We start from the raw sequence: 13352 nt of genomic DNA on the forward strand, positions 1-13352 counted from the left end.
AATAGTACATTCAACTGGGGCATATTCCCTCCTGTTTCGAATTGGGGCAGAGGATGTCTGCCGGGGGCCGGGCCACAAATTCGCATTTTGTCGAGCGTGTGACTCCCTGCGTCGCCCTCTCTGCAGCTCTCTCACAGCTCCTGGGCGAGTGTCCTCCGCCTGTGTTTGCCTATGTTTAATGTGTGATGCGGTGTGCCGGTTTTGCCTGCGAGTGCACAAAGTTAAATGGTTTTTTCATAGACCATCCGCCAGCAGGACGCACTGTCTCTCCTTGCTGTTCCTTTTTGTTGTGCGATTTCATTCGGTTTTTGGTATTTTCCACATTCGTTGAGGGAAAAGCAGATGCGAATGAGTTTTCGGTGCAAATGTGCAAATAATAAAACCAGTAAAAACACTGATTCACCATTTTTTGCATTGATGGCTCTTCAAATATTACGTATACGCAGCGCTGAGTGCTGCAGCACCAGGTCCAGGTCCAGGTCCAGGCGCAGGTCCTCCTGCCTCATTGTGATGCACTCGTTTCCTGCCAAATCAACTGTCAAATAGTGAGCGGTACTTTTGATTATCAGCCATTTTGCATACAGACTCATTCCCGAAAACCCATTCGCCCATGGCTGAGTGCGTGTTCTGGTCCGTGTACTCGTCCTTGTCGGCAGTCTCCCGATCTCCCGGTGTTCTGGTGTCCTGGTGTTTGTGTTTGCTTACCGTTGCTTTGCCTTGGGTAGTCGTACATTTAAATTTCCATTTGAAATTGGCAGCCCACGAGGAGGGGGGACGGAGCAGGTGGGACCAGAGGGATCCAAACAGACAGCTGTTACAATATTATTGACTCATATCGCATGCACGGCACAAGCTTACCACCGAAACCGGCTCCAGCTCCTGCTCCAGTCCTCGAGGACACCCTTCAGGACACACTCAGACAAGCTGCCTGCGCGATTCCTTTTTGATTTGCCATCGACCCGGAATCATGCCCGTACCGAGGTAGTACCAGGGCGCCCGGCTACCCGGCTACGGCTGTGGAGGGTAGAGTTTTGAGTGCGGCGAACTTGGCATAAAATTAAGTGCTCCATTTTAATTGAATTGATGTCGACGTCGACCTGGTCCCAGTCCCGGTCCCGGGGAGTGCTCCGAAACGTGTTCGTCCTCCATTGGCTCAGGTACGTTTTGACAATCTTGTGTCAATAAATGGCTGTGGCAGTGGCTGTGGCAGTGGCTGTGGCAGTGGCTGTGGCTGTGCCGTGCTTCAGCCACATATGTTGCCACTTGTGGGGATGGAATACCTTTGACTTCGTGTTTTATACACTTCTTTATTTTATTTTCGGTTGGGGTAATCATCGGGCCACCCGAACTCGTCGGGCACGTCTTCACTTTGGGTTCCTGCCTCCTGCCTCCTGCCGCACTGGCAAGTGGCAACATCTGTTTGATAATGTCTGCCGAATGTTTATCACTTTTTCCGTGTTATATTGTATTTTGGTTTTATTCCATTCATGAATGTTAAAGCTGAGATTTGGCTTTTCGAGTCACTCCCGGACTTTCTTTCAAATTATGCTCCAAAGAAGATGCTCATATCATCATCATCATTGGTGATCCCCCAAACAAAAAGAGATCAACAAGTGGATATAATAAATCATAGCTCCGTGACTTTGCACTGGAAAAAGGCCATTTAAATGGCAATTTTCGGGCTCAATAGCCGCCAAACAGTGGAACAGTCGATGGGAAAAAAGTTATTTCCATTCACGCCACTGAGGCGTTAATCGCTGGGGCCCGCAGTAGAAGAGATCTCTATGGCTGGTGGCTGGTGGCATGTGGCATGTGGCACCGTACCGTATTCGTTACATTTAAGTGGCGTTTGTTAAGTACAACACGCTTGACATCATTATCGCGAGTGTCAACAGTGGCTGCTCAGCCTCGGCTCAGTCCTGGGTCGATGGTGTCGCTTATGTTGTTGGCGGAGTCTGAAGTTTGCCCTCTGATTGACAGCTTTTCGGGGGGCCGGGGGGCCAGAGGGTGACAACTTTTGTCAATTGTCGCTCGAATCCAATTTCACAGGCCCACACATCAGCACACACGCAGCGACAGAGCGACAGAGAGAGGCAGAGAGAGTCGTAAACAGCGTTTTAAACAGCCAGGCGACATCGAACAGAGTCGCCGAAAAAGGCATCAACATTATTGGCATCGTCATCGTTATCTGACAGTTTGTGTCAAGGCGTTAACGGGGCTTACTCCTGGAGGTGAGGTCCTGGCGGAGGCGGAGGCTGCCTGGCAACTGTCACAACTTTTTGCATCATGTCACGCACTCCTAACGGCATGGAAAGTTCCAAGGGAAATGTTTAGCTAGAGGAGAATATTTTCGTGGAAATTTAAAGCAAATCATATTTTCATTTGCTTTATTTTAAGAAATTTATTGAGGAATAATATTGAGTAAACTTTGTTTGGGCTCCCGCCTGTTGATTACTTTTGCCACACAACTTTCTCCTTTGAGCAAACACAGGAGCACATCTGATGATGTTTGCTCCGATGAGGCACGAAAACTTGCTGCCAATAATCTTTAGTCCACATTTGAGTTTGATTCGATGCTATTTGCCTAGCTAAATAAACAGAAAGAGTGCAAAATTGTTTCCTTTGACTGGCTGTGCTGTGCAATTACTCCTCTACGCCAGCCAGAGCCAGAGCCAGAGCCCAATAGAATGCACTTCCCTTCAACGACAAAATGCTCTCTGGCCCGAGTTCCCCCGAGTGAGCCGCAAAATCTGTGCAAATCGGAAAATCTGAAACCTATTTGCCACAAAAAAGAAACAAAACAAAAAAACTGCTCAAAAGTTGTGTGTTTTTTGGGGGAACATCCAGTCAAGCCAACTCCATTTGCTCAGCCATAAATATTTATTTATTTTATTAAAAAATATTTTTGGTATAAATTTCATGGGAAACTAAGCCAGAACAGGCATTTCTGCTGAAGGATATTCATTGGGGGGGCGATAATAATTATATTTTACTCCTTGCCCAGAGCCGGGCAGGCATCAAAAGCTAAACCTTATGCTGGGAAGGCATTTACAAGTCATGGAAAACTACTCGTAGTTTCCGTGCAGTTGAAAGCGTATGTATAAAAGGGGGCAGCATGCCTGGATTCCCCGGGGGAGTGATATTGGGAAATTTGTCAGCAATTTGCATTCTGGCCGAGAGTTGGTCAAACCAACACCTGTTCGGGCATTGTGGAAATGCAGAGAAACATACGAGTATTTTTTGGGGAATTGTTTCTCCTGTAAAGATGACTTGTCAGCAGCAGTCGGAACAAGGCAGTTTTTCCATTTCCTATTTCCCATTTCCATAAAATATAATTAAAAGCAACACGAGGCGACACGCAGCGGCGGGGGCTGGCGAATGCCTTTCAGGACTCGAGGGATTTCTTGCATATTTTGCGGTGTCGTGCGGTGTCTCAACATATTTGGCTTTGCTTTAAATGCAATTATTGTTACGATTATTGTGCAAATTTCGGTAGCTGCCAGCCCCATCTCCCAGTCCCAGGCCCAGTCCCAGTGGCTCTGTACTGCTCGAGAGCATTTCCCCCAAAATAATTGCATATTTTATTGCTGTTGCTGTCGTTGCTGTTGTTGTTTGCAGCTGACAAATGCCTTTTGTGCTGTTTGTTTAATTGTAACTATGTCTAATTGGAAGCATCAACACTTGTTTTCTGCAGACATCTTAATTAAAATACATGCACATATATATGTATATATCTGGCAGCCTTGAGGTCTGTCTTGGCAGTGACTAAACTGAGCTGACTCCTGGCAGCCGGCAGTAAATCTGCAAGTGAAGTTTGAATGACTGCCAGGCAGGCCGGGGAATCGAGTGCGAGCGAGTGTACTCGTTGGACGAGGAGTGTATACGCCCCTTGAAATATTTATCTGACATTTTCGCATGCTTTGTTTCGGGCACCGCCGACAGCCAGCAGCCAAACAGGCAAGAGCCTGGCCAAAAAAGTATTCACGCTCGATTTGAGGCTCATCTCGGAGGCAGGCTGTCCTGCCAGAGGGGGAGTCAGAAGCAGAGCCAGCGCCAGAGCCAGAGCCAACATGTACACGTAGGCGACAGCTGAATGGATCTCATTTGAATGACCCGACACCAGGCCTCCATCCCCCACACTCATTAGTTGGAGCCCCCCGACTTCCTATTGTCTGGGCTTCTGCTTCGCTTGACAACCCGTTTTGGGTTTTGATATTTCGTCACTTAAGAGCCCCGGAGGCCCCAGATATGGAACCAGAGAAATTGTTTTTACACAAACAGAAGACCACTCTGGCTTTTCAGGTCTTAGGCAGCTGGGCAGCTGGGCAGCCCCGCACGGGGACAGGCAATGTCAGTCATAATCATTCTGCTCCCCCATCTGTGTGAGTGGTTGGGCGGAGGAAAACGGTTTTAGGGGCGGAATAGTTTAGGGGGTTCCTGGGGGGCGGGTGGGGGGGGAGAAGCATCTCTGTAACCGAGATGGTCTCTTGTAGCTCAGGAGATTGTTGCCCCAGGCCCAGAACCTGACAGGATATAAGCCAAACAATGGTTAACCAATTTAGTGGAATGTGTGGTCTGTCAGGTCCGCTCTGGCCCGCTCTGGCCTGCTCTGGGGCCTGGCTATTGTTCGGAATTGATTTTAAAATTAGCTTAATATGCCGTCGAATGGGCACAGCCGATTGGGCTTTAAGTTGAAGTCTTAGGGGCTGCCAACAGGACAAAGTCTCTGTTTGAGAGCTTATCCTTATCTAAAAGATAGCTTCTCGGCAGAAGTACGATTTTCTATTTTCTCTATTTGCCGATCATTTAATAAGATTAGGCGAATTATGCATTCAAAGTGCAGAAATGATGTCAGACACTGACAGAGACAATGGCGGAAGGGCCAAGGAGTGTCGTCTCGGCGAAGACAAAGGGCAAAGATGGAACGCAAATTGCATACAAATGCAGCAGGAGCTCCACTAGTGGCTCCACTAGCACTGGAGTCGGTGCCCTCGCTGGAGCTCACTGCTTAGCTTAATGTATTTCCCCCAGGAACTGTGTCCGTCCTCTCCCCGGAGTTGCGACTTACTTCCGGCACATTGCGACCATTTTATTTGGAAATATTTTTGCCAAGGCAGAGACTCCCGTTTCTTCTTTCCACAAGTTTTGTTTTCGTTTGGCTTGATGTCAAACGATGGCTTCGCTGCTGTGTGGAGTCGTGAATGGCTTCAGGCTCTCAAGTCGTGAATAAAGTTGCAAGCCTCCCCTCCCCCTGCCCCTTGGAGTCAGAGTGGGCGTGGGAGTGGGAGTGGCACATCTGACAAATGTCCCAAGTCAAACAATGGATTAGCAGGGCCATCTCTATAGAGCGATGCGATGCGGCCCCGCGCTGGAAATTTAATTTCGTTGAACGAGTAGAATTATTGACCCAAGTTTTCGGGCATAAATTTTTCGAGTGTCGCGTGTAATTTGAGTTCTCCTCAATTCCGTTTCGAGTGGCTGCCAAGTTGGGATCGCACTTTCGAGTGCTATTAGTGCAGTCAGTCATGCAGCTCCGAATTGATGTCGGCTTCTTTGACTTACGAGGCTCTGCAGCGAGCTTTTTGGCGCATTGCCGCTGCGAAAGTCATAATTCCTCACTTTTTCTGGACGCCCCCCCTCACCGCCCCCCTGCCTTTCGGTGCCTTTTTTCTTGGGCGCACTTTAAGTGGTGGAAATTGGAGAAAAGTGAAAGAGCTGCTGCCGTGGGAATGCCGAGAGAGTGGGCTCCGAATCCGGGCAGCCCGACAGTTTATATTAATTGTTCGACTATCTCCGGCTCGGAGATAAGTTTCCAAGTTTTAATTGAATTATTACAAAGGGCCGCGGCCATATTTCGGCGGCCTAAACAAACTTTCGCTATTGAACGTTTGCCAGTTAGTAAATTAGAGTATTACAAGTTTTGGCACGCGGCCGCAGCCTTTGCATAATTTAATTATGCCAACTCTCATGCATATTTAATGGAAAAAGCCTTTTAACGCCTCCCATATTTATGTATTTTGAGGCGAGAGCCAAGAAAACCCCGCCAATATTTATATATTGTTATTGAAAGTGCAAAATGTTTTCTTTGGAAAGTGTTTTTTGCTCGCTCCTAATTAAGTTGCTAATTAGTGGAGACACGTCCAGGGGGGACACATCGATTTTCCAATTTCCATTTCCATTTTCCGCACCGAAATGTCGACCACAGAGACGGCGTGACATGGTGTTCCTCGACAGCGGCGTGTCGTTTAGATATCCTTCGATCTGGGGCGAAAATTGATATGCCAAAAGAATGCCCGCGCGCACAGGCAGATGGATGTATCTGTATCTGTAGCTGTATCTGTATCTGTAGCTGTTGGCGTGGCTTTTAAAAAGTGTTCGCCAGCCAATATTGATAGCATTTCCCATGTGTGGGCGTGGCGGTGGGGGTGGGGATGGGGGTGGAGTGCGTGGAGTGGAGAGGCCTCTATTGCTTCAATTACTGCAGCAGCAGCAGCAGCACCACCACCGCCACACGAAAAAAAGATGGAGAGCGAGCGAGAGAAATGTTTGCGCCGTTTGGCAACTCTGGTCAGTGGTCCAGCGGCTGTCTGTGGATTTTTGCGGATTCCTCTCACCCCCCCCCCCCCCCCCCACTCCGGGGACATATCAATTGGCCTGCGGTGGGCGTGGCCAGTTTGAGGAGGAACATTCATGTCAAATGCAAGTCTGGCCCCGTTCTGGGTGCCACATGTTGAAAATTGATTGAATATGAAATTAGTTTGTGCAACTAAGAAAATATTGGTTCGCCGAAACACAAATTAATTTGGGCACAAACCGATCCAATCAGCGAAACGCCCGGCATACCCTCTACAATTAGCGGCTGACCAAGAACCCAAAAAAGGCAACAATCCGAATAATCACAGCGAAATGTATACGAGTGTCTGAGGGCAGCAATAAAATTAAACATAATTACAACAATGTGCCCTCAGAGCCAATACAATACTCGTAATGGGAGGCAGACAGGGAAAAGGCAGATACATTTGTGAATCGAAATAGAAGATACTCTGCCAGAGATGAAACAGGCTTGAATGTACAAAGAACTGCTCTCCAAGCCACCTCAAGACACTTCTATAAAAGACCTTCCAATGAATGGTGGAGCATCTGCAGTGCCGCTGTCTTTGCATGGCAAACATCTTCCCAATATCGTAATACCTTCTGGGAGAGTATGAAAAACACTAGCAATACTCGAACGAACACATGCAAACATGTTATAATTTGCTGGGCAGTATGGAAAATATTCTCGTTAACTCCCGCATGGAAATGGGCGTTTGCCCGTAGAGGACTACGATATTGTGAATCGCTGGCAAAAACTAAACAACAAATATAAACCAAACACACACAGAGATTCGTGTGTATTGGACATTTACTATGTACAATAGATGAGCATAGAGCCGGGAAGGGGGAGAGGGGGAAGGGTATGGGGCCAAACGTGGCTTTTTATTAGCAAAAGCTGCTTGTTCGAAGAGTACGTGCCTCGAATTAGTTTTTTGCGATTTGAATAGAATTGTTTTGAATAAATTTGAATGCCACATGCAAGCTTACGCCACACCCCCCGCCGCCCACTCGTACCAACGAGTGCCTGCAATGGGCGCTAATAAATAGGCATCGGTTACCACTGTGGACTGTGTGCAGCCGACATTCGATTATTCCTGCAGGCAGTATTATAATTAAACAATTGCATAGACCACTCGATAGACAGCGAAATGCAAAACATTGTCTAATGAGGCGCCATGGGGTGTGCCGTTGACGATTGAAATGATTTGAATGCCACTGAAGGATGTGTCAATGATGTCCTGGCTTCATGGTTAATGGAATGGAGTAAATAATTATAGTAATTTGTAATTTTAGACATTCTACAGAAGCGTGTCCATCCATCCACTAATTACATTAAACGACCATTACATGGTTTATTTTCAAAACTATTATTTTCTTATCCCCGTCATAGGGCAAAATATTTATTTTAATTATTCCATTTAATTAACTTTTGCAGTGCAATTACATTATTTATTATTTTTCAATTAGAGTCAAAATCAGGCGAAACAAATTTAAATGCCAAACAATTAACTAAATCAAAATTAGTTGCTGTCCATTATAATTTTAGTTGGGCCTAATCGGGCACGAGGGGGCCAAAGGTCAAGGCAACAGCGAGTGGAGACATAAAATCCGCCCATAAAATATACTACACCCGTAAAATCGGAGCGGAGAGAGGGCTCTGGCACAATACACTCGTAAATCTATGCGTGTGTGTGGGTGTGTGTGTGTGTGGGTGTGCGCCTCGGTGTTTAGGTGCGCGTTAACAAGCCAAGAGCTTGTATAATATTTTCTAATTTCTCAATTTCCCACACATTGACATCCGGAACTAATAAAAATAAATCGCACTTTGATATCCGCTACGCTCCGCACTTTGTTCGTTCATTTAGCTCCTGGTTTCGTTTCGTTTTGTTGCACTCTGCAAGAGGGTACCATGGCTATAGCAAGATGTTTGCAAAAGAAAACCGAATCGATTCTTTTGGGTGTATACTTAATGATTTGCCACTGTATTGTGCACTTTTTCGCCGAACAATGTCTTTTAGAAGCATGAACTGAATATGCGAATGGACTGAAGGAACAGGTTTGAATCTGGATCATTCGCTAGTCCTGGTGGTGCCTTAATTTGACTCATGTTTGACTTTGAGCGCCTGAAAATGGGGACATAGCACCAATCAGCACTTTCGGATGAGGGGAATATTCTAAATTTCAACATAAGCTAAGCGGAATGGCAGCCCGTGAAGAACTGAGTGCTGAACCCAAGGCAAACCGTCTTGAGCAATATTATAATCCAGTTGAAATCGCCACAATTGGATCTCAACATGAAATAAATCGTTTGCAATCAAGCTGTAACCTTTAAATACCACACAACTAATTTAAATTTAATTACAAATACCGATTTTCCAGTTATCAAAAGAATATAAGCTAGGGTATCCACAGTTTCGGCTCTTCTCAACCGTTTTCTCTACGACTTTGTTTTACTTTTTGGTTCTCTCTTTTCAATAATCGTAATACCCACACTCGTACATAAACCCGCAATCGCATACCCCAATACACACACTCCTGTGTGTGTGTGTGTGTGTGTGTGTGCAGCTGTATCGGCTGTCAGTGTCCTGCCCCACTAACATTTTTATATCATTTTTAGTATTTCTTTTTCATTGTTTTTCCGCCCGCCCCTAGAATTTTTCCTCTTTTTTTTTTGGTCTCACGAGTTAGCGCCAACAATAAATAAATACGCTCACATTTTCACACACACACACACAGCCCATAGTCCAAACACAGATGGAAGTAACAGGAAATTTATAGAGCTGACCGGATGTGCGTCTCTCTGGTGACACACGGAACGAGATACGATACCAGAAATGCCAGTGTTTGCCAGACGATATGGAATAGTTGGAGAGCAAGCCTCATAGCTGGTGAGCACTGTATATATTACAGTTTATGTGCAGGCATTTATGCCTCTCTGTGTGTGCCTGTGTGTGTGTGTGTGTGTCTCTATTACAAATACAAATAACAGCAAAATGACCAACTAAATAAATAGTTTTGTAACCACACAGAGACAGAGAGACAGAGAGACACAGAGTCAGGCGGAACAGGCAAACAGCACTACGAGCACAGCCAAACATGGCCCCATCCTTCGAGGACCTTCGAGGGGGGGGGGGGGGGGGGGTTGGGCACCCAATGCCCAATTAGATTGTGAGCGGATAATACGAGTATTTGCAGTAAATTAAAGGCAATAGTTTGCGTAATTATAAGCGGTACTTTCTGGGGGAAATAAACTATAGATTAGTCCACGAATTGGGGAAAAAGTCCATCTGGATAGGTCCAAGATGCAGCGAAGGAAGTGTTAAGTATCTCTCTTCCCCCTTCGACCAATAATTGCAACCCACCAACACCGAGACAAGAAGAGACTTTTAATGAAATTTCGGATACATTTTAGGACCGAAATGAACCCCAGAGTGCGTGCAAATTATCTGCAACGATTGTCTATCCGACGAATTAGAATCCCTTTGATCGATAATTACATTGCACCTGGACAAATTGCACCTTCTCGAGTGTCCCTGCTCCGCCCTTGGCTCGACTACTCCCCCAATCAATTGTTCCAATCGAGCACTTGGGGCTCCCTTGGGTGGCGATTCCACTTGAAAATAGAGACAACTCTGCTTTTCTGCTTATTTCCTGCAGGTCCTTGCGCTGCTCCTGCTGCTCCTGCTGCTGACGCTCGTAAATCCTGCCAGAGGAATGGTATATATATCACCAGCTATACAATATAAGGGACTCTGGCCAAGACGAGCCAAGGCAAGCGTATTATTGCTTTCTTTTCTATTTTTTATTCCTTTTTTTTCTGCTTGTGGTTGCAGCACAATAAACTTGCTCGAGTTGATGATGAGGAGCAAAACAGTTTCTGGTTTAGGTACAGATACTCGTATCTCGTATCTGCTCGTGTGTATGTATCTTTCTGTTCTGCAACAGGATGGAGCAGGTCAGCAAATGCAACAAAGCTGCTTATCGTTTAACGCTCTGTGTAATGCGTTTAAACTTGATGATTGATTCTGGGCCAACACCCCCCCCGCCGCCGAGCCACCGAGCCACCGAGCCCCCATATCAACCGCCTCTTTTCGTGGCAGGGGGGAGGGGCAGGGCTCCCCCATTAGCTGCAACTAAGTGCAGATACAGATAGAAGCTGAACAAAAGTTTCTTGGTCAAACTTTAAGGGGGGAGGGGGGGACAGGTCCAGGACTCGGTCTATACATTCCAGCCTAGGCTTAACTATGGGGAATCCTTCTCTCCGGGTCCTGGAACCCGCTGCTGGCGCCATTGTTCCATTCATTTTATGTTGTTGCCTGCGTTTTATTGACTGAAGTGTGGCCCGCTATGGCGATGGCTATGGCGATGGCGATGGCGATGGCGGCCATTGTGCCCTAAACTAAAACAAAGTACTGTTAGAAGCACTTTCTCTCCCTGTCTCGCAGTGTCAGTGTATGTGTGTGTGTGTGTGTGTGTACTAGTTATAGCCCGTTATATGCGTGCGTGTTACTGCGCAAAGATGCGCCATAAATTTCGCGCGTTTTCGCCTTCAATTTTTTTCGTTTGACTTTTAGTTTGGTTTAAACTCCTGGAAAGGATATACTATATATGTACTCCTACCCCATGATTTTTACTCTATACCCACCCGATCAGTTCTAGGGATATTCGACACCCTACAAAGTCCCATACCACTATCAAAGACCCCCCTATAAACTCTATATTTATTTTCAAGGGTATCCACATATTCGTATCCCTTGAACAAGTCTCCTCTTGTCGTTTTTTGTTTCGTATTTTTTTTACGAGAATGGCACAATTATTTTTGTTGCTTCTAGTTTTTTCTTTTTATTTTTTTTGCACTATGTGTGGCAATCTTTTTCTAAATTTAATGACTTTGGCAGCTCTTTGCCAGTAAATCAAATTGTTATTGCCCGCTCTCTTGCTTTTTGTCACTTAAATTAATTTTATGGTGTCTGGGATGGCAAGTGTTTGGTCTGTGGGGCCTCCCATGGCTGGGAAAAGGGCAAAAAACTTACCAGTCTCTTCTTCGGCTGATCCCCAGTCCAACTAATTAGCTGAAAGGAACTGCCACGGTGCACTGGGTAAATTCCGAATGGGTTCGAGGGGGGCAGATATTGGACTTCCGAATGCTGGAGGCTGGAGGACCACCTCCGGGACTTCCTTCGGCCGGGAGCTCTGGAGGAAAAGGCGAAAAAGTCATAAATTTGTATCATTAATGCAGGCACAAAAAGCTGTTGAGCTGTTGAACTGTGAACTGCATGGCCCAGAAGTGGTTGCCCTTTCCTTCAGTGGGAATTTCCGTGTTCTCAAAGAAAATTTCGATTGAATTTCTGCATGGGAATTGGCAAAAGTGGAAGAGACCTTAAGGCGATTGATTGATCTATTAGCATCTTAAAAATATAAAACAAATATACTTATCAGAATTGTGTGAGGACTCCAGCGGAATACCTTTTTGGGTGAGCACTTCCGTGCAGAGAAATTTATGACCCGATGCTGTAGTCAAATATTTTGTCCACGCACTCAAGTGCCAGAGGCAGGGACAGAGCCAGAGGCAGGGACAGAGCCAGAGCCAGAGCCCGTGGCGATGGCGATGGCGAGTGGCAAGTGAGACTTTTGTTTGCATATTTTTTGGCATAGCACTTAACGCCCGTCGCCGAATCGTTGAGCTGACCACAATGCCCAGGTTCAACATGGGGTAGCCCCATGCCGGGCTGTGCCACACCACACCACCCAGACCAGACTCCACATCGGATCTCGGTTCGGAAAGGAAGGCTTATCCCCGGCCTATGGTCGGTACGGTTGGCACTTTATGTACTTGCATTTTCCCATTTTCCCATTTCCACATTTAAAACGCGGCATTTTCCTCTTTGGTTTCTGTTTTTTGTTTATGTTGGTTTTCCATTTTTCCCATTTCCATGCCGTCGTGACGATGACGGGGGCTCAGGTAGCGTTAACACTTGTTTAAAAATTTGTTATTGGATTTCTTTTGTTCCCATCGTTTATTTATTGTGGCACTCGGCGACAGGGAAGGGGCAAGGGGCATGGGCACGGGCATGACAATGGCCATTGGATCGGGATGAGACTGGTCGGCAGAGCCGGGAGAGCCTGGAGAGGAGATGACTGACAAGTTGGCCTCATGTAGGTCAGGCAGGACCCAGTCCTTGCCGCGGGCCTGCCCCTCCTCTTCCCTCCCTCCTTTTGTGGCAGCTGATTGGGCGGGAGCGCTTTTGTCACTTTGCATTGGCTTTATCGGATTGCTCGTAATATTTCTGACAAATTGAATACAATTGCGCTTAAGCTGAAAAGCGCATTAACCAAATTGGATATCAACGTATCGTATCGCCGGGCTATCAAAATTAATTTAAACCGGCATATGCGATGCAAAAATCGCAACAAAATGAACAGTCGCTTTGATTCGACGGACAGGGTGGGGCAAGGGTGGAGCTCTTGAGAGGAGGAATCGCCATAAACAACATAATTATAATTCCTATAAATGGGTGCATTAAATATGGTTTATTTATTGACTTTTGTTTCTTAAATTCCAATGGAAAAACTTGGGTTTCCCCATCCAGGATTACTTTAGCAAATGTCTGTCCTTTGTCGTTTGTTGCCAGCAATAAAATATTCCATAACTCACCTTTTTGTATGCGAGTATTAATATAATTAGCTTTCCAACAAGTTGGCTCTCCCCTCCCCCTCACCCTCCCCCTGCTCCTTCGCTTTCTCTTTCTCTTTCCCTA

At 46.1% G+C, this 13352-nt stretch overlaps 1 long non-coding RNA gene across 1 annotated transcript in view; it reads right to left on the reverse strand.

Annotated features, from left to right (window-relative positions):
* Positions 1–13352, reverse strand: part of LOC117183208 (uncharacterized) — a 135369-nt gene that overhangs the window by 23859 nt on the left and 98158 nt on the right. The window contains exon 2 of the long non-coding RNA XR_001451278.2: positions 11628–11787. This is a non-coding gene — a long non-coding RNA (uncharacterized lncRNA). The remainder of the gene's footprint in view (positions 1–11627; positions 11788–13352) is intronic.

Source organism: Drosophila pseudoobscura, chromosome 4 (assembly GCF_009870125.1).
Source record: "Drosophila pseudoobscura strain MV-25-SWS-2005 chromosome 4, UCI_Dpse_MV25, whole genome shotgun sequence".
In the NCBI taxonomy this organism is placed as follows: Eukaryota; Metazoa; Arthropoda; class Insecta; order Diptera; family Drosophilidae; genus Drosophila; species Drosophila pseudoobscura.